The sequence below is a fragment of the Dermacentor andersoni genome, chromosome 1 (genome assembly GCF_023375885.2).
Source record: "Dermacentor andersoni chromosome 1, qqDerAnde1_hic_scaffold, whole genome shotgun sequence".
Taxonomy (NCBI): domain Eukaryota; kingdom Metazoa; phylum Arthropoda; class Arachnida; order Ixodida; family Ixodidae; genus Dermacentor; species Dermacentor andersoni.
In genome coordinates, this window is record NC_092814.1 from 82,714,366 (window position 1) to 82,736,464 (window position 22,099).

At 46.8% G+C, this 22,099-nt stretch overlaps 1 long non-coding RNA gene across 1 annotated transcript in view; it reads left to right on the plus strand.

The window, feature by feature from the left end:
* Nucleotides 1-1,053: 1,053 nt before the first annotated feature.
* The window catches only part of LOC140215233 (uncharacterized), a 97,705-nt gene continuing 76,659 nt past the window's right edge, over nucleotides 1,054-22,099 (plus strand). Inside the window, exons 1-2 of the long non-coding RNA XR_011892174.1 lie at nucleotides 1,054-1,450; nucleotides 17,467-17,576. This is a non-coding gene — a long non-coding RNA (uncharacterized lncRNA). The remainder of the gene's footprint in view (nucleotides 1,451-17,466; nucleotides 17,577-22,099) is intronic.

Below are 22,099 nucleotides of genomic sequence, written 5' to 3' on the forward strand. Positions count from 1 at the left end.
AAGTGAAAACACGGGCTGTGGGAGTTGAGCGTGGAGGAGGTGAGAGTGCGCGCGTTTCGAGAGAAAATAAAAGGTCGCCCCGTGACAGAGGACAGAAGGCTGCAGTGGGAACCCTCCTTCACCCCACCCTCTCCCCCCTCATTCCGTGTATCTTTCTTTTGCCCTTCCTCCAAGTGTCGCGCGAGACAACACCGTTCATTATTTATACTTTTATTATTTGAATTCATGCCCCTGGCTTCTTTCTGTCTTTGTACGGCGCCGTCCTGCTTTTGTCACCCCCAGCTTTTTCCCGCTCTCGCGGCGTGCGGACCTTTCCTGCAGGCGTGTGCACACACGAAGCAGAAAAGGTCGAGATATAAGACGGCCAACACAGGGATAGAAAGAAACAAAAACAAAACAAAAAAGCGCGGCGCTCTTTGCGACTAGTAGAGCGCGGCTCTGGGCTGCAGCGCCAACGACAGAAAAGATGACTTCTGCCGCAAATGGTGCAACACTGTCTTGCTCTCTTGCTTTCATTCTTTTCCACCGATACGGCTTATTATATTATTGTTTGTTTTAGTTACCAGGCAAGAGTGTATGTGGTCGCATCTTTGGTCGTGTAGGCGTGCGCGACTGCTCTGACACACGGACGCCTCAGTGAATGAATCACAAGGAAAGAAGCACCTAAGATGCGCCGCCGCTCAGAGGAAACGGGGCAAACATAAAGAAAGGACAATTCGGAGTGCCTTGAAGCCGAAACACATCGTTGTTCGTAGCCTCCAAGTTCTTTCTCCACCGTGTGGTCTCGCCTATACACTCCTCCTTCTTTTCTCTTGTTTTGTGCTTTTTTTTCCTTGCCTGCCTTTACTCTCACTACGCTGCTTGCTTCGAAAGCTGACAGCCGCGGAACATAGAGTGGAAAAAAATTCACGCGGTGCGCAACGGCACCCTTCCACGCACATATATGCTGCGACTTTTGCTCCATACCAACTGCGGCGCCGAGCTGAAGCCGACGCCTTTAAGTTTAAAAGTCATCATCCGCAGCGTCGTCGCCTGAACATTTTTTACGTCGTGTATAAGCCCTCCACTTTATCTCATCCTGGCGCGCGCTTTTTTTCTTTTCAACTCTTTCCCAACGCAGTTTCTCTCCCGCCAGCTCTGTGGCTCTTCTCCTCTTCCTTTATTTTCTTCTTTTGTGTGGAGTTTCACTGGGATACACTCCCTTTGTTGCCAGTTTGCTAAACGCATGATATAGCATCTTCGGCTGCCGTTCGTTGTGGCTCTGTGGCATCTTTTGAACTGACGGGCTGTCTTCAACTGAAGCAAAACACCGCCATTGTAATGCTTTTAAATCTCACTTTTGCGAGTGCATCTCCCTACGAGCAGTATGATCTGGAGCACAGTCAGAAGGAAGGCATAGAGGTGGAGAAAACGTACGCTGTGAAAGTGAAAGGCCGTACGCGAAGTAGAGGTGATTTTCTGCCATTTCCTAGTTTCACGGTTTCTTTCCCGGAACCTTTCTGGTGTTTTTATTCTCACTTACTCCCTCACCTTATATCGCGCAAGGGGAATTTTTATGCTTTGAGAGAAATCATGTGGATGTTGCACGCGTTCTCAGAAAGAACTGTGAGGCTCGTTTTATTGTATATTTCGTGGGTATTAAGAGTCTTCGGCCGCAAATTGTTTTCACGGTATGCTTGCCAAGTGTTGGAGAAGTGTACTTGTTATAGTGTGAAAGGATGAAAAGGGGTCGAACAAGTAATGTCGCTTTAAGCCAACGTCTCGACAAGGGAATTTACCTTCGTCAGGGCTCTGATTATGGCGAGGGCCCTGATCGCCTTGTCTTCACCCTGGTGAAGTCCCATTGTCGAAACGTTGGCGTAAAGCGACTTCCTTGTTCGACCACCACTCATTATTTCAAGTTTTTATCTTCCTCTGAACTTCTTTCTTGTTTGTATTGTTGTAGTATGAGTTCTTCGTGTTTTGAATTATATGTGTCTCCGCAAATTCTAGGGAATGTTAACCGAAGTGGAACTGAAAGGCGTCTGGAGCACACATTCCTTTGCACTCGCATTTCGCACATTAGAGTTAACATAATTGACGTTAAGCCGTAAAGTATAAGTTGGCATTACAGGTTAAACTCCAACTACCATCCGGTCAACAATACAGCGAGATGAATACAGTTAAAGAAGGAATTCGCGAAGATATTACCACTTGTCCTGTTTTTTAATTTAGGTTTTGACTATTTCCAGTTGGTATTTCAATATCCATACATGCAAAAGTAATTGGCTAGTGGTTAACAAGAATCGGGATTTCAATAGTGGTAACTAGCATCCAGTGGTTAAATATTTTCAATCATGAGAAAGCATATCTCGTTACATCGGCTTGTTAAGAACGGCAGCAAGCACACACAAAAAAAATTTTCTTGTTGCTAGTTCTAGATTGCGTCGGGAAACTGCCCCATACAACAAAAAATACGTACCAAACATTACCATTAACGGAGCAGACATACAAAAGAATTTCAATTCAGTGTTTAGTCAATATTGCTAGTATTCCTGTGCAAGCCCAAAAAGTAGTAAACTACTTTTGTATAAGCGTAGGCGTGGGCCATAGGCCCCATACATTTGTAATCTTAGAGGAGTAATTCCACAAAGTCCCGAGGTTATTAAACCTATGGCTCACATTTCCGTTACCTACGTAGACTTTATAATGTTTAAAGAGGGAGGAAGAAGAAGTTTGGTTCGACACAGTCGCACTGCTGTCTCACTTCCCGTATTTTTGTATTTTTTTCGACGTTTTGTCAAATAGACTTGTCGAATACGTCGGACGACTCGCCAAGATACCTTCCCTACCGGAGTCCAGGGGAGGGGGAGCCTTCGCCTCCCGTCGCTTCGATAGGAGCCTGCAGAAGAGCCGGATCTGGTAGCGGCGAGAGCTCCGTCATGACTACGCCTGATCTGACACTGGGCCAGAGGCAACCGACTGATCCTGAGAGCAACCGTGAATGTAAGCGATATAAGGCTTACATATCCTCTATAACTTACATATTTACTTATATAAGGCTTATATAAGGAAAGAGACGACGAGTCTACGTTTACTGATGATTGAGACAGAGCTGACATCACAGATCTGGACGATGAAGGCTTCAGCTTTGTGCGTCACCGCAAGGAGAGGACCGTCGGAATCCCAGTGATTATTATTACCCCTGCCACAGAAGGAGCCGTCCTGAAAAAGTGAATCGCATTGTTCTGTTTACGGAAATTGAGAAAACTCTTGGCGCACCGCCAATTAGGAGCCGATTTACTGCTCAAGGAGCGCTGCTTCTAGATGTCCAAACAGAAGAGCATCTGAACTCCCTTCTCAGTTGCAAGTCAATCTCGGGGACTGCAATCTCAGCACGAGTACCCAATTCGTACCTGCAAAACACGTGTATTATTAGAGGAGTACCGAAGTGGTACACTGATGAGGAACTGTTGGAATACCTAAAGTCACGAGGTGTTCACCATGCAAGGAGAGTCACGCGACGCGTCCAAACTTCCGAATTCAATTGGAAGTCCAGGCGAACCAGCACCGTGGTTCTTACGCTCGCTCCAAACAAAGACCGTCCAGAGAAGATCAACTTGGGCTTCACAAGACACGAGACCATCGACTACGTTGAGACACCACCTCGGTGCTTCAAGTGTCAGCGCAATGGACATGTAGCCAAGTACTGCCGTGGTGAGCAGCGGTGTAAGAGATGTGGAGGACCGCATGATTTCAAAACATGCGCGTGCAGCGAGAACTTTCTTTGTGCAAACTGTAGTGGTGGTCATCCAGCTAGCTATAGCAAGTGTCCTACGCGGGCGGCGGCAATAAAGCGAAAGAAAATGTTCATCTTGGGGCCAACAGGAAAGGATGAGAAAAATACGACGAAGAAAAAGACGGAGAGTCGCAGAGAGTCAGACGAATTCAAATGGAGCTCAAAGAGTGAAACTGATTTCCCAAGCCTGAAGCCTTCTCCAGAAACCAGGACACAGTGGTGCCATCGCGCAGCGGACGTGCTAAAGCAATCAAATTAATGAACAGAGGCCCCGTAGACGAGAAGACTGCTGAACGACCGGAACAGCGAAGTTATGTGTTTGCACTGCAGCGACCCCAATCGCGTTGCGATGAAAAAACACCACAGGAGGACTGTCATCAGGTGCTACGTGCTCTCTTCAAGGCCTTGCGATCACTCATAGAGAAGATGCCGGCGAGCTCGATGAAGGACATGCTCGAAGTAGTCCTGGCTCTTGATTCAGTGATTCTAAGCTCAGCCTCTTCTTAAAGCACCTAGCTATATGGATGCGGTCAGGACACAATGTTCACCATCTCGCCCAAAGGTTCCACTTATTATGCAATGGAACTGTGCGGGCCCTGCGTGCCATTTACCTGAACTGTCCCTTTTCTTATGCAACATGCCTGTGCCAATATTGGCCTTGTCCGAGGCTGGTCTTCCAAGTTCCAGATCAATTGCCGGTTATGTCGCACACGGAAACAAAGGTATTCCGACATTTCCGAACGGAAGCGCCATGCCATATGTCAGACGTGAAATACCACATTACGTAGAAACCAGTTCAAGACCTTTGCAGCAGTGCTTTGGAAGTCACTGCTGTACAAGTGCGGCTGGGAAACCGAAGCCTCAGCGTGGCCTCCGTATATGTGAGCTCTCGCCTGAAGGTCTCGATGGGAGAAACTATAAGAGACCTCTGCAGCCGCTGCCCAGCTCCGAGGATTATATGTGGGGAGTTTAACGCGCACCATACTCTCTGGGGCGACAAGGCGATTGATGCACATGGGAAGCAAATTGTTAGGGCAGAAGACATCGAGTGACTCTGCGCGGCAAATGACAAACAGCCAACGTTTTTTCGACCACCGGACTCTTATAGTGTTATTGACTTGGCATTACACTCAGCGGACATCCTCGCATCGTCAACGACGAATAAAGATAGAATGGGCAACGACCATTTTCCTGTCTTCGGTTACGTTGCTGGATATAGAACCAACGGCCAAAGCTCCTGTCCTGTGACGCATTGGGATACGGCCTAAGCGAATCACCTGGAGACCTGTTCGCGGACATGCTACGTAGCAAGAGATTAGCTACCGGTGAGCTGAAGCTAGCCGACCACTTCCCCACTCCGGATCTAAAAGCTCAAAAATCGATGCGCTGCCGGTAGAAGAGCAGAACGGAGGCTGATGAGGACGAAGGGCGACCCACCAATGAAGACTATAACAGAATTAACGCAGTGATTCGACGTTACACAAGGAAACTAAGAAGCAATCAATGGGCAACATTTTGGGCAAGCCTATCGGTCCTCACGCCAATACCAAGGATATGTTGGGTCGTTAATAACCTTGCTGGAAACTTTCGACCAAACAAGCCATTTGAAGCCCTAGCATTGAAGTTAGGCAAGACGCTCGCTTGTCTTGCGAATGCCTTTGCTGAAGTACACTCTTCCGGCAGGTCAGCCGGCACAACCAACCCCCCTCCGCCGCTATCGTCGTCTCTAATGGATGCTCCTTTCACACTCAGAGAGTTGGAACTAGCTATGAGCAGCCTCCGACGTCGCTGTGCGGTGGGACCTGACCTTATCAGTAATCAGATGCTGACCAACGTACCGGTTGAAAGACGACGTGATTTGCTGGCATTTTTTAACCAAGTGTTGGCCAGCCGGGATATACCATATTTATGGAAGGTAGCATCGGTGGTACCGGTTCTGAAGCCTGGAAAGAATCCTGCAGCTCTGGATTCATACAGACCGGTATCGCTGACATCCTGTGCAGCGAAGCTAATGGAGAAGATGGCGTACACAAGACTCACTTGGTATGCCGAGCGGGGTCGAAAACTACCATCGTGCATGACTGGGTTTCGGCAGCGTCTAAATGCTCAAGACAATGTGCTAAAATTGCTAAGTAATATAGAACATTACAGTGCGGATGGCCTGTCGACACTTGCTGTGTTCATGGATGTTTCCAAGACTTACGATTACGTGTCTCAAACAGCCATCATTAGCCAGTTACAAGTTATAGGCGTCAAGGGTCATCTCTTACACTTCATACATACGTTCCTTAATGATCGTCGCATCAGAGTTCGTCTTGGCGACACTTTGAGCGATGAAATACGTATATGTCGCGGCGTGCCACAGTGGAGTGTTTTATCTCCTTTATTATTTAACATCGCCATGACTAGCCTCCCAAGAGTACTAAACAATCGAACACCAATGAAAATATCCATATATGCCGATGATATCTGCATATGGGTCTCCGGCTACAAGCACCGCCGCCTCGCACGAATAGCCCGGCGAGCAGTAAATGCCATTCAGGGCCACTTAACAACGATTGGATTATCACTATAAGCAGAGAAATCATCATTCGTACCATTTCCTGGAGTGAAAAGAAAATCTACACGCTTGACGCTGAATTTGGACGGATACCAGATTCGACAAGTCACCAACGTCCGATTTCTTGGCGTTACCTTAGACCACAGGCTACTCTGGGGCCGCGGTGTTGACCACGTTGTGGCGTCATCGTCACCCAGGCTACATGTGCTCAAGCGAGTCGCTGGCATACGCTGGTGCAACCACCCGACGTCCATGCTACGACTACGTACAGCGTTGGTTACCAGTCGGATCCTGTATCAGCTACCTCTGATGTCACCCTTGTGACGTCATCCCGATACGCCCTGTGTGTGCCTGAACCACAGACAAGCGCTGAGATAAGCGCTATGCTTTCATTTCTTTTCACCAGTTCTCACACAAGTCATGTGACCGTTCTGGCGTATATATTTCGCGACTGTACATTAAAAGGGATTCATTCTTGGTCATGGGACGACGAGCGTCTGTCTGACTGTCTGACAACCCTCAGATAGCCAATACGAGCGCTTAGAAGCCTTCCACAGAAAATGTATTCGACTTTGTCTTGGAGTCCCTCAGCCAGAATCAAACAAGTGCTCTACGAAGCTGAGTCACGCCCTCTGTGACTTCAGGCTGCCCAGGCTCTCATGATCCAGCTACTACGATTGAGTGAGTCTACGCCCGGCAACGCCCTGTTACGACGTATAGGTAACAGGACGCGCTCACATTTTTATGCAGCACTGAGCACGCTTCGCGTCTTAGTATTGCTCTGCTTGAGACAGAGGGAAAGGATAGAACCACCCTGGACATTCGAGGACATCACATGCAACTTAAGTGTACCACGATTGCAGTCAAATGGCTGCATTCCATCTGCAGAAGCCAAGTCACTAGTCCTAGAACATTTGAACACGACTTACCCGAATCACCTACAAGTATACACAGATGGCTCTGTCGAAGCAGACGAAGACCGCTGCGCAGCTGCATTCTATATCCCCTCTCTAAGATATACGTGGTCTGCCCGTCTGGACTGTATAGCCTCGTCGACAGTTGTGGAAGGCGTAGCAATAGCTTCTGCTCTGCGCAAACTAAAGACTTTGCCTCCGCAGAATTTGGTTGTTTTTACGGACTTAAAGGCCGCGTTACAACAACTATACCGTGGTCTGCCATTCGCAAATCACTAGCCATCGTGAAAGAACTCAGCAACAAAGGCTTTACAGTAAAGTTTCAGTGGATTCCCTCCCACATTGGTATTTCTGGCAACGAAAAAGCTGATGCGCTTGCATACGCGGCGCTCTATCATCCTCGAAAAGTCAAGGCTCCAAATCGTAATCACGTGCACAAATCTGACATTCGAAATCACTTTGGGTCACTTTGGGTTCCACCGCATATGCCCTGCGTAACCAAGAGATTTCACCGAGAGGAAGCCTCACTTCTATATCGAATAAGGACAGGCTCTGCTAGTACACCGGCCTGGTTATTTAAGACGGGGCGAATCATTTCTCCGAACTGTACGGCATGCAACGAGACAGGAGACATTCAGCACTTTTCGTGGTCCTGCCAGAAATTCCAAGATGAAAGGGATGCTCTCCGGAAGAATCTACAAAAAAAGGACCTTCCACATGCGTGCCTGCACCACCTTATATTTCCCGAGGAATCAGTTATAGCCCGCAAAGAAACTTCTCGTCTTCTTATTGAATTCTGAAGAGAGACTGGTTTGATAGACACATGGTGAAAACCTTCAGCGGTATTGTAAGAGACGCTCGGGCGGAGCAATTGCCGGCCCTGATCGCCTGGCTAAACACGCCTGTTGCTACAATTCATCACCACCACCACCACCCCCATAATGTTTAAACATGGTTTCAAGGCAAGAGAGAGAGAGAGAGAGAAAATGATAAATAAAAGGTAGGGAGGTTAAGCAGGACTAAGCCCAGTTGGCTACCCTACACTGGGGAAAGGGAAAGGGGGACGGAAAGTTTAAAAGAAGAGAAAGTCCACTGGAGATATCAGTCGGTCACTCAGTCCGGATCACAGACGCTGACTCAATCCGGTCGCTTTCAAATATAGCAGCAGCGCTTTTGTGGCCTTTTGTAGCTGCGATATGCGAGGCCATGGTCCCAAGATCTTGTTCAAGGTGAACGGCCTTCCATCTAGTTGATTGAGAGCTGTGCAGAGGTCTTGCCTTTCATTTTCAAAAGATGGGCAGTAGCACAGTATGTGTTCTATGGTTTCCTCGACACCGCAGGCATTGCACTCGGCGCTATCAGCCATTCCAATCCGAAATGCATAAGCATTGGTGAATGCGACGCCCAAACGTAAGCGGCACAGCACTGTTTCTTCATTTCGTGGAATACCTGGTAACAGCCGCAGTTGCATAGAGGGATCGAGGGAATGCAAGCGGTGTTGAGTGAATTCAGGTGTGTACCACTTCTCCAATGTCAAAGAGTGCGCTAGCTTGCCTAAGTGTTGGGCTGCGTCGGTCCGCGATAAAGGTATTGAAACAAGGGTTACTCATTCGTGTGCTTTTCTAGCAGCTTCGTCAGCGAGGTCGTTGCCGGAGATACCGCAATGACCAGGCAGCCACTGAAACACGACGTCGTGTCCTTTCGCTATCATACGATGGTGCATTTCTCGTATCTCCGACACTAGATGCTCACACGACCCGCGACGAAGAGTTGACAGAAGACATTGTAAGGCCGCCTTCGAATCGCAGAATATTGCCCACCGATTAGCGGCTTGGTTGTTAATGTAATCAACGGCACCTCGGAGGGCAACAAGCTCCCATCCGGTCGATGTTGTCATCTGAGAAATCTTGTATCGGATACTAATTGATCGTGATGGTATAACCACTGCGCCGGTGGAGCTGGTCTGAGTGGAAGAGCCATCCGTATATATGTGGACTCGATCAAAGTAGAGAGTGTGCAAACAATCCAGAGCTGCTTGCTTCAAGGCCAAGGTTGTCAGGTCGGTCTTCTTTCTTATCCCTGGAACCGTAAGACGCACTTGAGGTTGTTTTAAACACCACAAAGCTGAGGTTGAACGTGCTGAGGGTGTGAAACCTGATGGTAAGGAGGCACGATTGATGCTGACCTTGTTGGAGAAGGACGCCTGTGGTCGTCGTTCTGGCAGGCACGCAAGAGAGCTTGACTGCATCCGTGAAACATGACGAACATGGGCTCTAAGCGTTTCGGTGCTAATGTAAGTTGTGATCGGATGGTCTTGAGCGATTATAATGGTTCCAGCTGCTGAGGCGCTGCGCGGAAGGCCTAGGCAAACACGTAGTGCTTGCGCCTGCACGCTCTGAAGTTCTCGAAGATTTGACTTGCATGTTTTAGCAAGCACGGGGGAGCTATAGCGTAGGAATCCGATGAACAGTGCTCGATATAACTGTAGCATGGAGCCCACTGACGATCCCCATGTTTTGCCGGCGATGAACTTGAAGGCGTGAACAATAGATGTGAGCTTCTTCTTTAAGTGGGCAACATGAGGGCTCCAAGAGAGGTCCCGGTCTACAATTACGCCCAAAAACCGGTGATTTCTCTTGTAGGAGATAGGCTGACCATTGATGCATACTGGATAAGGAGTCATCGCTTTTCGCGTAAAAGCGACTAACGCACATTTTTCTGTTGAGATGGTAAGGCCTTGTGTGTGAAGGTATTCAGATGCCTGTGTTGCTGCTTTCTGTAGCCGTGCGCGAACCTGCAGGCGAGTGACCGCTGATGTCCAGATGCAGATGTCGTCGACGTAGATTGAAACACTCACTGTTTCCGGTAGGGATTCGGCCAGCCCAAGAAGCGCGAGGTTGAAAAGAATAGGGCTTAGAACACCGCCTTGGGGAACGCCTCGGCATGTGTAGTGGTCGGTAGTCGGACCATCTTCCGTACGTACGAAAGAGGACCTTTGTGTCAAGTAGTTACTGACCCATCGATATATTCGCCCTCCTAGTTCAATTGTCAAAAGTGCGTCTAGAAGGGGTTGATGGGAAACGTTGTCGTAAGCGCTTTTCACGTCGAGAAAAAGCGCTACTGATAATCGTTTCCAAGATTCTTGCTATTCTACAGATGACACTAGATCGATGACACTGTCAATCGATGAACGGCCTCGTCGATATCCCGCCATAGAATCAGGGTAGATTTTGTGGTGTTCTAGCTACCATTCGAGACGCATGACGATCATGCGTTCCATGAGCTTCCCGACGCAGCTGGCAAGTGCTATAGGCCCATACGATGCCAGTTCGAGCGGTGACTTTCCTGCTTTTAGAAGCGGTACCAGGCGGCTGCGTTTCCATTCGTGTGGGACGACAGCATCTTGCCATGAACTATTAAAAAGGCTGAGGAGTTCTCTTCGTGCTTCTCGGCCTAGGTGGCGCAAAGCAGTATATGTTATGCCATCGGGCCCTGGTGAAGACGAACACCTACAGAGCGCCATAGCAGCTTCTAACTCTTCCATAGAGAATGGAGCCTCCATACTTGTATCTCGTGGACCGGGGATGTCGCTTAAAGCCATGTCAGGGACTAAAAGTGTGTCGCCGGCGATTTTCGCGCAAAATTCCTCTGCAACGTCTATCGCACGGCGGTTTTGATAGAGAGCAAGGGCGTTAAAAGGGCGTCGTTGCGGGTGGCTTGAGCTAAGACCGCGTAGGGTAAGCCACACACGGGTCAATGGCTTGCGGGGGTCTAGTGACTCGCAAAAGCATTTCCACGTTTGATCCGCTAGCTTATCCATTCAGCGTTTTATCTTCTTTTGCGTGCGCCGAGCTTCTCTGAGGTCAAGAACTGACTTCGTGCGCCTGTACCTCCTTTCAGCTCGGCGACGTAGTGCACGAAGCCTTTCCAATTCAATGTCATTCTCTGTACGCTTTGATGGATGTGTGAAGCAGCGTGTACAATCTTGCATAGCGTCTGCAATTATGTCTTCTAATCTGCGTGCAATATGTGTCTTGCATATGTCTTCTACGCGATCTTGATAGAGTGACCAGTGGATTTGGCGAGATACAAGCGGTAATGCGGCGTCTAGTCCATCGATTCTCACATAGGTCGGAATATGACCACTTCCATGGGTTTCAATATCAGTGAACCACTGCACGCTCAAAGTCAGGCAACGTGACACCAAAGTCAAGTCAAGGCAGCTGCTGTACGTTGTTCCTTGCAGAAACGTCGTACTTCCGTCATTTAGAAGACAAAGGTTGTGGCCTGATGCAAAGGATATTAGTGACCTGCCCCTCGAATTTATCCTGGAGCTTCCCCATATATGGTGGTGAGCGTTGAAATCCCCTGTTATTATCCAAGGACCGGGAGTAGCAGCCATAATATCTTCCAGTCTTTTTCTATCAAACTGACTTGTTGGGGAAAGGTAGACGCCAATAAGAGTAAAATACAGCTTCTTCTTTTTCACAGTAACACAGACGTATTGGTTACCGTCGTGTAGCGCTACGTGTTGGGAAAAATACGTAAGGTCCTTGCGAATGTAAACCAGAACCTTACTACTACGGACATACGTGTTTGAAACAAAAGATTAATATCCCGATAGTCTTATAGAGGCTGATAAGTTCGGTTCACAGATGACCAGTATAGGAAAATGGTTTTCAAATACGAACTGTCGAAAATCCGAAATACGGGACCTCAGGCCTCTCGCATTCCATTGGAATATGGAGGCACTTCTCACATCATCCCGGAACGATCGTTGTTGTTGTAGATGAGCCATGGTTCTGCTGTAGAAGTTCTCAAGCACTGGACTTCTGAAGGCTCGCCAGAGCCGGACTGATGGCATCCAGCCCTTGCAATGCACTTCGAGCTGTTGGTGTCTGTAGAACATTTCAAGAAATAGCACTAAGGTTGTTTTGTATACAACGTTGAGATCTATCCGATTTCTTATTTGAGTGGCAGGTATTCTGTATAGGGCAGACTATAATAATAATAATAATAATAATAATAATAATAATAATAATAATAATAATAATAATAATGATGATGATGATTCTTATTACTATAACAACAACAACAGACGTGCAACAACACACAACACAAACTTACATGCCTGATTATTAAACCAGCAGAAATAGGAAACATGAGTCCGCAGTGCGTGGGCATGCCATCTCTATCCCTGTAAGATAAAGACTGACCCTTCATCAATGCAGTTAGCTTCCGCATGCCATCCTTGCTTTTATCGTCGTCTTTACGTGCATGCAGAATATGAAGTTCCCTCGCCCCCCTTCGTGCGCGTTTCCAACAAACCATTCGGTCGAAATTAGCGCTTGTATTCCTTCTTTCGTGACCCGTTTCAGTGGTTTGAGTTATGAATTACCTTACATTATCCTAACAAGGCCAAACCTTTACCATTTCATTTGTTATGCCGTCATTAACTGTCGCGACACTCGGCTCCGGGCATCCGCCCGCGCCTGGTAAGTTGGAACCTCATTGGCGTCGTGCGCGACAGATAGCGGCGCTGCGAACGGCGCTCCGGTGACGTCAGTCAGGGGACTTCCCTTTGTCGTCTGCTACGCTACAGCTAGAGTAGCTACATATTTATTCGTTTGCTTGGCACCCAGAAAGCGTAATCGGGTGTTCCCCAATTACTACTATATATATTTTTTTATATTGTGAATTTCATAAATACCAGCAATGGGACGCCAAATAACAATAATTGTTTAATGTATCTTCCATGTAAGCATGGTCTTCGTGGTCAAGAACACGTTCTTGCGACTCAGTCACAATACATCACGCCGAGTGAGTAAACTAGAGTAGACACAGCTTTGGAAGCAGAGCATGATCTCCTTCGTTGTAGACGACCGCGCTTCGGCGCGAGTTTCATCAATTTTCTGGTATTATTAAAACCAACCCTATAAGTTCAATGAATAGATAATATACTCTCCTCGAACACGACATTTTTATTCGTTCTTTTCTTACGTAAAGCAGAAAATCTTCCTATTGTAAGTGAAAGTTGCACAAAATGTCAGGCAAACCTCGAGTCTAAATCAGCCAGACAATTTATCATTCCACAGTCTCTTTGCGCGTTTTCAACATATTCGGCTTGCGTCGTGCCGCACTCTTTAAAGTTGCCGATCCCTCACTTACTTAATGCCCCATTTGGCGCGAATGACCCATTGTAGCAAAATCCCACGTTTTGCTGGAATGCCGTGAAAGTACTGCATGGGTTAACGCACCGCAGCGACTACTTAATTTCTTCAAAATCGCATCAAACGTCTTTCGTGACATGCTTAGAATGATGGGTGGCAACAAATCTTATTGCGAATATTTGTTACGCTATGTTATTGTCCCAGGCAACCAGTTCGAGCCTCGAACAGCAAGGAACTGCCCTTTGTGTTATCGTACAGAGCTTCTCTCCTGATTTCTTTTAATTCAAAAGCATTACATGTCCCATGAGGCAGAAAATTCGGTGTGATCAAGCGATGGTACCAAAGATAATAATAATAATAATAATAATAATCAGTGACGTCATCGGCGTCTTGTATTACGTCAGCAGTAATACAGAAAGTAGTAAATGGTATAACATTAATTGGTAGTAATTACGGGTAATTCATGTGATTAAAGTGAAATAAAGCGAATTAAGGTGAATTACAGTGAAGTAACGTGAATTAAGGGGACGTAAAGGGAATGAAGGTAAATTAAAGTGGATTCAGATGGATTAAAGTGGATTAAGGTGCAACAAAGTGGATTAAGGTCGATTAAGGTTTGCGCAAATAAGAGCAACGTGAATTATGTTAGAGTTGTGAAGGACACGTGCCACTGTATGACGTCACGTATCATTGGACGTAACCAATTAATTAGAGAAGTCATCATGCTTTCACATGAAAATCACAGAAAGATATTTAAGTGACTCAATTTTCATGTCGCGTTTGTAAATCTCAATGGACCTTTTTTTTTTCAATTTTTGCATCCAATCTACAATCTCTGTTTCTCTCACTTTCATTTTGATGACTCCGAGTTATCTATTTACAATTTCAATGAACCTCTATTTGGTTGCCTACTTTCTTGACCTCATCCTGCAATCCATTTCGACGTTTTTTCACGTGCACTTTAGCCTTCCCCTTCTTTTCGTCCATGTTCCCATGCCTTTCTTCAAAACTAATTTGGCCCCGCGCAACTTCAATACAGGCCCAACCCATGACAGCTTGCACCGCCTTACTCGGTGGTTTTACCGTGGACCCCCGATGCCAACCGGCCTGCCAATCTTTGGTTAGCTTCCAACAGCGACAAGTCTCGCGGCACTCTTTTGTCTTTCGCGGGATTTCTTTCGGGCTTGAGAAAAAACATTAATTTAGCACTTATTGAGCAACAGAAAGCAAGATAGGAAATTTTTAAGGATGGCCTACAAGTTGTTTATGGACACTTTGGCTCTGAATATAATATTCTGGAATTTAATTAATAATAAAAACTAATTACGTAATTAACGGAAATACAAAAAAAGTAGCTTGACTTGCTCCAAGCGACTGCGAACAACATTCTGCCCACCTACGTGGCACTCGCGTATTTTTAAATTTTGGCAGAAGTTACGGTCGAACACAGGTTATAAGCGGCGCCATAGATTGGTCATAAAAAAAAATTCTCAAATAGCTTAACAATGGAACAAAGACATGCTGGGAAATAAGATAAAAATAATAACTGGTATGAAATTGATTCGGGGTGATAATTTTTTAAGTTTTCCGGGAATCTCTAAACATGGCCTGTGGCAGAGAGCATAATTCTATTCCTTGACGTGGATCATTCGAAGAGGCGGACATTACTAGCATGAGAAACCAAAACAGATATTCGACGAATTAACAAAAGCTCACTAATTAACTTCCTAATTAATTACCTTGCGGCACATATTGCAATTTACGAATTGTAGCCGGTGATTTTAATCGGTGAATCAATCGCCAGCATGACACCAGTTTCGATATATTCTTTCCCAACGTGTGAGACAATATACACGGGCATTCCAATTGCTTTTGTGCTTCAATGCATGAAAGCGTTTTTTAGTAAATGAAGTAAGTGGAACGACAGTGCATAGTTACGGCGTGTTTGATGGCGCATTCCAAACTGGTTTCGTTCAGAAGTTCATTCCAAGTGATTACGCCCTGTAAACAACTCGGCGGCTACAATGCATAAATTGCAATATGTGCCGTAAAGTAATTAATCGAGAAATAAATTCGTGAATTTCTTAAGAATTAGTTAAATATATGTTCGCCCTGAATAATCCAGCTTAAGGACTTAAATTATGCTATCTCCAACAGGCGATTTTTAAAAATTTCGGGAAACTTAAAAATTATCATCCCGCATAGGATTAGAGATAGGGACATTCTACATAGTGTTTTCGCATGCACTTTGCTCAAGGATAGCGTGACAGAGGTATTTGAAGATCGCCGAAAGACGGCTTTATTTTGCAGGGGAGGTGATGATGATTACCATAATGATGATGATGATGATGATGGTGGTGGTGGTTTTTCTTCTTTCTTCTTTTTTTTCCTTTCTTTTTCTTTAATCTGACGGAAAAGATCCGCGCCAACACTTGGAACACGCACACGACCGGTGCGCAAAAGCGCGCGACACCAGCAGTAAAATCGTCACCAATCGCGCATTAACTTCTACAAGGCCCAATCAGCCAGCTTGAATCCGAGTTCAACGCCTGCACGAACATCCGAGGCGTGGGGCTCATTCTCGGAGCGTAATTCGACGTAATAAGGGGTCCCAGTGACACAGCGGGAACAAAAACAAGGAAAAAGCAAAGCCATTTCAAGCAACGGGGATTGCGCGCTCTTTGCGGCCATCGCCATCCATAAGAGCACGGTGCGCTAAATTGCTTTGTTTCGCGTCCGTCTCCAAATCAGACAGGAGCCGAACAAATCAGAGGTAGTAAATCTACAAGTTCAATTAGCGAGGTCCGACCGACCTGGCCAGCATAAGCGAGACGTGCCTCCTTCTGGTTTTCCGGAACATTGGATAGAGTGGCGCAGGGGAACCGGAGGGGAGGTTCAGGGGGAGGAAACGAGGCGGCTGGAATGAGCGCGAAAAAAGCGCAACTAATTTCTCTCGAATGCGTGTCGCGTCAACTCGGACGGCGATCGTCGGCTGGAGCTGGGCGAACGAGTAAAAAAAAAGATAATAATAAATCAGAAAATAGAAGACGTCCAATGCAATCCTGTTCTTTTTCTTCTTCTTTTTTCATTAAGTTCCGGCGTCTGGAGATTATTAATGAATTTCTTCAATTTCGGTAACGTTAATTAGAAAAGAAGTCGCCCGATTGCTTGCTCACTCGCCCCCTAGAGGTAGTATATTGCTTTCCGGGCGTCCACTTATACCCGGCGAGCGGCACGTGCCTTCTGCCCTCGAAATAGTTCCAGAGCAGCCTAATCACAATTTCGCGAGGCCTCCTCCTCGCCCTTCAGCGAAGAAAACAAGCCGGACGCCAGAGACCTAGAAACAAGAAGCGAGGCCGCGCGAGAGAAAAAGGCGCACCTCTAAGCGGAACGCACCAAGACCAATCGGAGAGCGAGGTGCTCCCTAATTATATGCCCGGCGCACTGCCTGAGCAAGCAAGCTCAATTCGGGCTGAACAAAACGCGTGGCTGCCAGCGAAATCTAGATCGGCACGGGAATTCCGGAAAGAGGGAAACTTGTCCAGGGACTCATCGATCAACCCCTGGGCTTGAGTTTCGACTCCGACCCCCCCCCCCCCCTTTTTTTTTTACTTTACTCCCCTTTCCTTCTCCAGAGCGCTTGTCTCTGATAATGGGCGGATTTAATGATGAAGGAACCATTACAAATTTTGCTATATCTTACAGCCGGAGGATGGAGGTATAGTGCCAGCTGTGCCCGTTGATTTAGTGGAATCCGCTTACGTAAAACCGCGCACTCGCAGTTGTGCGGTCTGTAGCAGTGATAGTCGCACACGCAGTGTAATTTCCTTCCTGTATTGCGCGGCACTGGTTCTTCGCGTATACGCAATTTTGAGGCGGGAAAAAAGAAGAAAGCAGAACAGAGATTAATGACAGGCAACTACGACTGTTTCTGAAAAATGGGATAGGTTATGTTTTTCCATCGACGTCCGCCAACATTCATAGCCTTTGTTTTATTTTGAGTGATTGCTTTGTTTTGTGTTTTGATTTGTTTTCTCTACTCAGGAAAGCAAGTGAGCTCACTGGAAGCGATAGCGAAGAAAACCTACAACAGAGGAGTGCGTCAAGAGCATACGGTGTTGCTCTAATAGAGGCTTGCGCCAACAGAATAACAGGTGTGTGTTGCATTTCTTTCGCCATTATTAAAGGTTTTGTTCTGCTTCTAGCTTCACTAAGCAGATAAACAAAAATTTAAAGAGGCTCTGCAAGGCTTTTGAACCTGAATTTTAGACGCACGGCAATGCCGTTGTGAACACCTGATTCAAATATTATTCAGTCGCACCGCAGCAGGGACTAATACAATATCGCTTCAAATATCGCCCTTGCTTTCCTGTTACTTCTTCAGAATCTTAGGTCCCTTCGATGTTCGTGAAGATGCTAGGGGTACTCTACGACGATGGAGCAGATTTCCGATCGCGTCACGAGAAGTCATTACTTCGGCAAAAACAAGAATGTCGTCAGCAGTGCTACTAATCTTCCTGCAGACATCTCGCTGTTTATACAAGGAGTATGCTGTTACTGCGAGCGCCCCACCCACGTATACCGCGCCCGCGGAGCGGGAGCCTGGTTGGCCAAAAAAAATAAGAACGAAAGGAAACAGAAAAAAAACATGCGTGTAAATTGCCGCGATGGGGATTGTAAATTGCCGCGATGGTGGTGATTGTCACACAAATGCACAAAACGTACATTAATGTACATGTACGTGTACAGTTCACTGCGCCTGAACCCTATAACGTGTTTACTATCTCCCCCTGCTGCTACTATTACCACCCAGCACATGGAGTAGCATGTCAGCGAAACAGCCAGGCTCACACCTCCAACATATCATCAAAGCTTGTTTCTCTCTTCTCTCCCCGTGCTGCTTTCTGCTGCTTTCGCCAGCAGTAGCTGGCGGAAGCGAAGTTCTTGTTCACGAGCGACGGCCGTCTATGCCTCTGAACATCGTGCGCCCGTCGAGCTGCTATCGTGCACAGCTACCGCTCCGCAACAGTGATCTGTTTATGGATTCCACAAACGATATAGTTCTGGACCGGTCGGAGCCATATGTTGGGATTTCGCTGCAGTCATTGGCCGAATGCATAACTGTTTCCCCCGCGGTGAATGAGGCCTCGCTGAAGGAACAAAGGCGAGTAACATGCTGAAGTCATCCTCATCGAAGACCTGCCCGTACGCGAAATACGCGCAAGACATGCAAGAGGCCTCAAGGCGCTCGAGAGACCATCGCAAGTTACCAACGCGAGGGGTAGAGACGCACAAGAAACAAGATTCGAAAGGAACGATCGGTTTCAAAGCAGACAACTCTTGTACCACCTTCGGACAATGCGGCAGCCTGTATTTCTTCAATCTCAACGGATTCGAGCACGTCGGTGAGACTTGATAAGGCAGCGGCAACACCGAAAATACGCCCGCGAGAGAATCTTGTTGTGCGTTGGATGGTTACCCAACGAGGTCTCACTACCTCCACAAGTTGGCTCCATATTAAGTTGCGTGGCGTCAAGCGCGCCGGAAACTTCCAGCGTGGCCGAGTGTGAAGGCGAAGTGAGCTTGGCCTTGAGCGATCGCAGGGACGACCTCTTGTCTGAGATATATATATATATATATATATATATATATATATATATATATATATATATATATATATATATATATATATATATATATATATATATATATATATATATATATATATAAGCGAGAAGACAGGGGGTTAGCCGAGAGGCCCGATTTTTATTAGTCATATAAGAAGCCAAGAAACACTGACACCAAGGACAACATAGGGGAAATTACTTGTGCTTAATAAATGAAATGAAGAAACGATAAATTAATGGAAATTAAAGTGGATGAAAAAACAACTTGCCGCAGGTGGGAACCGAACCCACAACCTTCGCATTTCGTTCACGTTAGCTTTAAGTTCACGTTCTCGTGACGCCTGCGGCAAAAAGGACGTTCCACGTCCGCCGCCAAGGTCTGTGAGTGGTGGCGCTGGCTAACACTCCCAGGGTTCTACTAGGACACATAAATACCGAAGAAAGTGGATGGGGAAACGGCGCCGCGGTAGCTCAATTGTTAGAGCATCGCACGCGAAATGCGAAGGTTGTGGGTTCGGTTCCCACCTGCGACAAGCTGTTTTTTCATCCACTTCAATTTCCATTAACTTATCGTTTCTTCATTGCATTTATTAAGCACAAGTAATTTCCCCTATGTTGTCCTTGGTGTCAGTGTTTCTTGGCTTCTTATGATATGACTATATATATATATATATATATATATATATATATATATATATATGTGTGTGTGTGTGTGTGTGTGTGTCTGTGTTGTGCATTACCATGGCGAAATGTATATGCGGTCTCGGTAATGGTAAAAACATGTAGGAGCTCATGCACAGTCATATGCCTTTTAGCCTATAGATTATACTCTAATGAAAACATTTTTCAGCACTCAGCGCAGACGGCACCGCGATATGCACACTCTTACTCATCATGTCGACTCGTTAATTTCTTCCTGTATAAAAGAAGAGGGCTAACACAACTTCATTGGCCCTGAAGATCTGCCGACGCCAGATCACTGCGACTGGCGCTGCTACACGCAACACACGTCCACATTTGCGCAAGCGAGATGTGCTGCTCATGGCGCAGTAGTACATACCACACAAAACAATGTGGTATGTTTCCCTAAGTGATGAGCCGATATCGTCGCTATTTTTCGTCGCGCACTTCATGACGCCCACAACAAACGTGGCACATTTCCCAAGAGAGACCGATGTCGCTGTTTTTAACCACAGGGTCGACCAGGCAACAATATGGTCCCTTTCTACAAGTAAAAATGCTGGCGTGATCAGATTTTAATGCGACAGCATTATAGGCGGACTTCACCCACTTTGGAGTTATCACCGTACGGCCTAAAAACGTGGGCCGATTCTGAAGGCAGTGCAGTTTGAAAAAGATAGGCCGAGCGCAAAGGGAGTGCGCAACAGCATCTCGCAGACAGCGCCTCAAGACAGCATATCAAACCGCTAGCTGTCACGAGGGAAGAATGCCAATAGACTGGCACGTGGCGCACGCCCCAGACGTTTCAAAAAGCGACTTTGGTACGAGAGAAACATGCGTGCGATCGTGGCTTAATGTTTGGAGCATTCAACTGTTGTGCTGGAGAACAGGTTCTATGCCCCTATCGGTCACACATTTCTTCATAGCGCTATACAGGGTGTTTCAGCGAACACTTTCAAAAATGTTTAAAAGTTGCCTGTGGCAGACATCACAATTCTAGTTCGTGAGCTGGTCTACTCGAAGCGGCGGACAATACTTGCACAAAAAATTGAGATGCGAAATCGACTAATTAAAGGGAAGCTGAAAGGTTTTCGAGAAAAAAATGAGTGAAGAGCAGTACGCCGTGGTTTTCAACCCTCTGAATTCGAATATCACATCGAAAATAAGTGAAAGAAAACACAAACATATTTTGTTTCGACGAAAAGTGCAGCAGCAGACACGCACAGCTCGCGCGCCTCGTTTCCGCCTGTGATTGGTCGGGCGCCTCGTGACGTCAACAATGGTGTTCGTCCGGACCGACTGCTGCCGCTACACACGAAGCACGGTGCAAAGTAGTTTGGTGGTGTTTTGCTGAGACGGTCATGGAAATTTTCGAGAGCTTGCGTTTCCCTGAGGAGTTCGGCGTTAAGTCCAAACTCTATGAGAGCGATTTTGCGCGCGACGGTGACGGGCGACGGCTTCGAGCGACAAAACGGGCCGTCGCTTGAACAAATCGCTCGGTGTTGTCGCTCGATCGCTCGTTTCTAGAAATCTAGAGCTCGTCGCTCGTCGCCCGGAAATGCTATGAGCGACTAGCCAATTGTGCGAAGCCGAAACTGGGTGTACATAACTCAAATACTGCTGTTTGTCGCACGGAACGAGCAAACTATTGAATTTTACACGTGCAAGAATAAGAACCTAGTGCAAGACCTTCAGAAATATTTTATGCTCCTCCTTCAGTAAAATACATCCACTTAAATTGATAAAGCATGCGTCACCCTAGTTTCGGCGCGTATATTGCTGAGCTCATTCCGGGAAGTCGTCGCTCAAAGCCATCGCTCGCGTGGAGTTCGGCTTGCAGACGACGAGTGAACGCGACAGCCATCGCCTCGCTTGTAGCGCTGTCGCTGTCGCGTGCAAGATCACTTGTAAGGGGTTTATACTTGTACATACTACACGTACGTACATACTTGTACATACTACATATACGAGCCGATTGCGAAGAGCCGGCCTCTCCAAGAAGCAAACAATGTTGGTGCAAGCACTGCTTTCCACGCGAACGAAGGCGAAGTGTTAGCATCTCCTTGTGTTGGAAATGTTCTTTGGCGAGTATGTTCTTTGCTAAGCTGCATTCAGCGTTCCAGTGAGTACGTTTCCCGGCAAACAACTGTAGTGTTATGTTCCTGCATGCCTCCTCGTAGAACGTAAGCGGTGATGCGATCTTCAGCATTTGTGCGCTGCCCCAAAGCTGTCGGCAATCTACACAGACGGTTTAAACGCGGGATAAGTTTACCGGCTGTTGTAGCACGTGTAGTATAGAACCTTCATCAGCGCGCCATCCGCACGCTACTCGTAACCGGTGAATTCCGTCGGCTACGTGAGATGGTCGG